The sequence below is a fragment of the Belonocnema kinseyi genome, chromosome 9, assembly GCF_010883055.1.
Source record: "Belonocnema kinseyi isolate 2016_QV_RU_SX_M_011 chromosome 9, B_treatae_v1, whole genome shotgun sequence".
In the NCBI taxonomy this organism is placed as follows: domain Eukaryota; kingdom Metazoa; phylum Arthropoda; class Insecta; order Hymenoptera; family Cynipidae; genus Belonocnema; species Belonocnema kinseyi.
In genome coordinates, this window is record NC_046665.1 from 42,451,485 (window position 1) to 42,457,325 (window position 5,841).

Below are 5,841 nucleotides of genomic sequence, written 5' to 3' on the forward strand. Positions count from 1 at the left end.
CATTAATAAACTTCCATGACTCAAATTATATTTACAAAAAAAATCGTGCTAGAAAAGGTCACGTTGGGATAAAAAATATAGTTGCTACATAATTACTTTTATGCTGGCTATTTCAACACAGTGGTTATCTTTATGTACACGCATAATCGAAGTCCATCTCGATAGCCACATATCTCGGGTAAGACGAACCAGCTGCCGGATCAGAAAGGCTGCGAATCATGTGTCACTGCCATACCGAGAGTAGACATTTCCCTGACAGTAATCTATGCAAGTAAAGTCTTGTACTTCTCAGCGTAACACTTGTAAAGTTACAACTCGTTTTGTTCAAGAATTTAGATTTGGATTCATTCTAGCACGATTTTATTGACATTCTTCCCTCGCCAACAACAGTATCTTCTCTTAAGGATAAGTTGTATTTTAGAATCTGAAAAAATCCGGATTAACATCAAACCTTTTTGACGCAATACGGGATTCGTTTTTGAGACAAACCCCCCGGCGTGGCGTAAGGTTAGGCTCTAACCGCACCATTAATAATACTCGGGGTTAATCTTAAACCCCAAAAACGATCCCGAGATGAACCCATCGATCTGGCCCGCTAGCGAGCCAGATCGACACAGTAATACAAGATGATGAATTTTAAATGTAGACCAATTTCATTTTTGCATTAAATTAAGTAAGTCACTTAATTTCAACCAAAAGTGGGACTTAAGTGCAATGTCTCCTATCTGATTATACGAGTAATATGATGATTAACTGACAGATATGTTGAGTTTAGGATGATTTTCATTCGCGCGCTCTGAAATTCAATTTGTGCTGGCTGGATAGTATCGATCAACGCTGAGCTTATGGTATCGTCGTTTCGTCAACGTTTCTTATTTTGATATGTGTAGTCAGATCCATAACGGATTTTATTATGAATAGAATAATCGTTTATATGTGATAAAAAAACATACAAAAAAAGGATTGAAGATTTACGTTCTGTACCTGGTATTTCAACAATCAGCTGACTTAAATTAACCTGTAAGTTTCATTTCAGACGCACGCGTTGACGGAAAGTCAACAATCTTTCTGTCTTAAATTAACCTATAAAGTACATTTTACGTACATAAAGCAGTTGACTTTTAACCAAACGCGTTACTTAAAGTCATGTTGTAATCATCAGTTGACTTTCAACTTGGGAATGATCCTTTTGGTTACATCTGAAAGTCAACCGCCTTTCTCTACTGAAATTCAGATACTTCTATTACTGTGTAGTCGTTCTCTCCACTGGCTGTTTATGTAGAGTTTTCGTGTAGAGAATGCCTCTGGAAAGTATTCAGATGACCAGGGTGCCAGATGGCGGAGTCTACTTGATGTCTACTTGATGCTCTATAATTTTTCGGGTTTTCGTGTAGAGCATACGCACAAAAGACGCTGATGTTAAATTTTTTGCAGCTAAAATCTCATTGGTCTCCTAATGAGCATTTGAGAGAATTTTCAGTCTCAAATTTATTCCTCTGAACGTAGTTGCACATATGGGCATCTAGGGGAATGTATCATTTGGAGACTGAATTTTGGCTCATGCCGAGAGTTGTGGAGTGCTGTACCACGCTGTTAGCCACCTGACCACCTGTCAAAGCAACTATGCGCTTTGCGACATCAGACTAAATAATTTTTAAAACGGACACTAATTGAAATAATATTTACCTAATTTTTAACTTTCTTTCAGTAAACAATGCGTACCAGTTACTTAGAATAAAATTATCACTTCCTAATGTAACTTCCAAATGTTAGGTTAGTCATGGCGGTCGATATTCAAACTAAAGCCGGGATGTATAGAAAAAGTCATGACCATGTACATATGCAATTAGGTATTTTCACTTCAACCACCAGCTAACTTCATTTTGTTGAATACAGAAAATTTAGAGGAAATTTCTTCGAACGAACAAGCATCAATTTAGATGCAGACGATCACGACTTTGTTTATACATGCCGGCTTTGGTGGTTTGAATGTCATGTCGGTTTTGACTAACCTAAGATTTGAAAATTATACTACGCCAAGTATAATTTTTATTTCAAGACACTAATAGTCACTGGTAAATGGAAGGAAATTGAAAGTTAGGTAATTACTATTATAACTTACCTGCTTATTAACATCTATTTCACCCAATTAACGCCCGACAAAATCATTTTGACCGGTCACTGGCAGTTTGTAGACGACGCTTCACGTTGCTCTGAATGAGAAAAAACAGTCTCTAAGTTCTGCTTTTTACCCTAGATTCTCATAATGAATCTATGTTGCTCAAATCTGTTGCAACTCAATTGAACATCAATTTTGGTGTACTTTGGAGGATCACCGATTTTCTGTATGTATCTAATTAGTATCCAGGGTGACCGATAACGAAGTCTACCTGCACTGAAAAAAATGAATTGCTGATACAGTTATATTGCGTGTTATATCAGCAATCTGTATGGCTGTAATAGACATATCGAAGACTGATCTAACGCGCAATATGATTGTACCAACAATTAATTCCTTTCAGTGTGGTGTGCACCGTACTACTTCGGATGCGCAACAGGTAGACTTCATTATCCGCCAACCTGGACACCTACACTTTCAGTTGGTACCTGCTTTTTTTGAAAATCCGAAAAACTACGGTGCGTATCAGGTAGACTCCGGTATTAACCACCCCGAGAACCTGGCCACTCACCAGGTACATGCTGTACACGAAACTCCGAAAAACTACGGATGCACGAGGTAGTGTCCGTTATTGGCCACCCTAGATACCTGGACACTCACCAGGTGTCCCACGCATCAGGTAGATTCCGCCATACGTCACCCTGGTCGCCTGAATAGTCTACAGTTATAATGTACGAATTTCCAAAATCTGGCATCAACATTCTTTTTAGTGACATTAAAAACATCCTTGAGCGTGCTTACATCGGAAATTCAGAAACTCACCAAATTTGCCCATTTTATGTATTCTTATATGCTGCATTGAAAACAAAAACTCCCACTAGCGCAGGCGCGAATCCAGCGAAGGGCTTGGGGGAGCACACAATAATTACCCTCGCTTCTCCACTCTCAAGGGGGAGGTTAATAATAATTTTAAATCTATTCTTCGCCCGGTTCAAATCCGGGCTGAGGCAGATTTTTACTTTTTCTTAAACAATTATTTGTATGAGAAAATCGTTTTAACGAATCAAACTGGTATTATTTATAAATGAGCGCTTTCATTTTTAATATTCTAAATTAAATAATAAATCAACAAGTATATGAATTTTCAAAAAGTATATCTTTTCAAGCAATTTTGAGTTAAAAACATTCAAAACTGAAAGGTTAAAATTTTTATCGAACACTTTTTAAATTAGAAGTTAAATTATTTTAATTTCGAGTCCTTGTAAATGTTCAATTGTTATTTATACATAGACATTTTTTGTATTTCAAATCTTTTAAAACATTTTATTAAAGTATATTTTTTTACTAAAAAAATTACTTTAAATATTTCCAGGTACCTCCAAAAAAAATTCATGATCTTGAAATCTTTTAAAATGCCTAAAAACCTACCGAATTTGGTATTAAAATTTTTAAAAATCTACATTTTCTTTTAAATGTTTTGGAAACTTTACGTTATTATTTTTACAATTTTGGAAATTTTTACAAATATTTTTAAATACTCTCTTGAAATTAATTTTTCAAAATAAAAAATTATTGTCAATTTTCTAAGAAATCTAAATAATTTTTTTTTAATTTCGAAACATTTCAAAATGCTTGAAAAGCTTCTAAATTTTTTGTTTTAAATCTTAGAAAATCTACATTTTGTTTAAAATTTTTTGACAGCCTTTAAAGTTTCAATTTATTTATGAACTTGTTCGAAACTTCTAAATATATCTTAAACTTACTCCTATTTTTTTCAAATTCATAACTATTCAATTGTTATTTATTTATCAAAATTTGCTATCGTTATGAAATATTCCTAAATATTCTGCTGAAATTAATTTTTCGAAGTAACAAAATCATTTTGAATTTTACCAGGAATCCTAAGACAAATTTTTGTGCTATATTAAAACCTTTAATAATACTTAAAAGGTTCACAATTTTATTTTTAAAAATTAGAATTATTTCCTCAACTTGCTCGCATTTTTTCTAAATAAATACATCTTTATCTGTTATTCACACATCAAAATTCAACATTTTCACTTATAAATAAAATTTTTTTGGAACAGAACAATAAAATTAACATTGTGACGTTCTAAGTTTGAGTTTAGCTCTCCAAAATATTAACGATTTAAGGCTTTCTGTTTCAAACAATTTAGTTTCGAATTGTTTAGTTTTTAATATTCCATTTTAAATAAACATTCAAACATAGCTGACTAATAAAAAATTGCTCTTTTGCTTAATTAAAAATGTTTAAATTGAAAAGTTTAAAATTGGTATATTTTCTACTGAAACAACAGAATGTTTATAAAGTTACAGTCGGAAGTTTACGTTTGATTAACTACTAAGGCTTTTGAACTGAAGTAGTTTAATTTTTAACGTCAAAATATGTAAATTGTTTAATTTTAACTGATTTAGAATCGCCCCATAAAATCATTCAATTATTGTACAATTTCGAATACACGAACTACAGTTAAATTTTTAAAATCATTAATGAATTCACTTTAAAATTCTTAAAATGGAAAATGTACCCTAAAAAATAAAAATCTAAAATGAAAAATGGTTATGGTACAAGATTTTAGAATTACGCATTGTAAACTTAATGATTTCATTTTTGAAAAAGTTAACAATTACGCTTAGCATTTAGAAAAAAGTTGAAATCAAACTTATTTTAAATTGTATTATATATAATGTAATATAAAATTCATGATATTTCAAGTGATTGGATAGATTTTTCTTCTAAAAACTTGTAAAATTCCTGGACAAAGAAAAAATTCGCTATCACTTCCCGGTCTAAAATAACTCCAGGTCATTTCACAGTTTCCCGGTCCAGCGGTCACCCTGAATCATGATATTTCAGGACCTAATTTCTTTCTTCTCGAATGATAATACACAGGCCCGTGGAGAGGAAATCCGGCCCCAGGGAGAATGAATTACGGGCCCCTATAAGTAATTTTGAAAATTTACAATTCAGGCTGATGCATGGTACTTTTAGGCTTTCAAAGTATTATTTTTTGTTAAACCAATGACCCTAATGAATTTTATGTAAACAATTTTGATAATTTATTTACATTGCAAATATAGCAATTCGATATATTCTCAACCGGTTCAAAGATATGATTATGAATCAGAATAGCATTTTTTCAACTTATTATATTCTTATACACATGAATACATAATCTATTCCGTATACACTATGAAAGAAATTCATGATTTATTCTACTTTAAGTACGCTATTTGAGCTTTTGCTGAGGTACAGTAAAGGCTCTCCAGTACAGTAAAGGACCGCTCAACGCTTGCGACAGTTACGGGCAAAGTACAAAAGATTCTGAGTGTAACACAAGCATTTGAATACCATTGAGGAGTGTTTTATAAAAACAAAATTCATTTCCAAAGCTAATTGCAAAGTTTGACACAAGAGTCGCTTTTACGAAATGATACTTTAAAATTGTCTAAGTGTTACTTAAAATGAAAAAAATTTAATAGAATATACAAAATTCATGCAAAATCGGTTGAAAAAACGCATAAGAAACAAAAGTCGCTTGCGCTTAACGTAGAAAGTTGAAGTTAAATGGAGTTTTTTTAAAATTATGGAATAAAAATACATAACATGCATCAAATATAGAAATTACGCATTCTCGAGTCCTTTTTTTTCTTCGAACCTCCGAATCCTTTAGACAAATTCGTTGTAATGAAAAGCTATT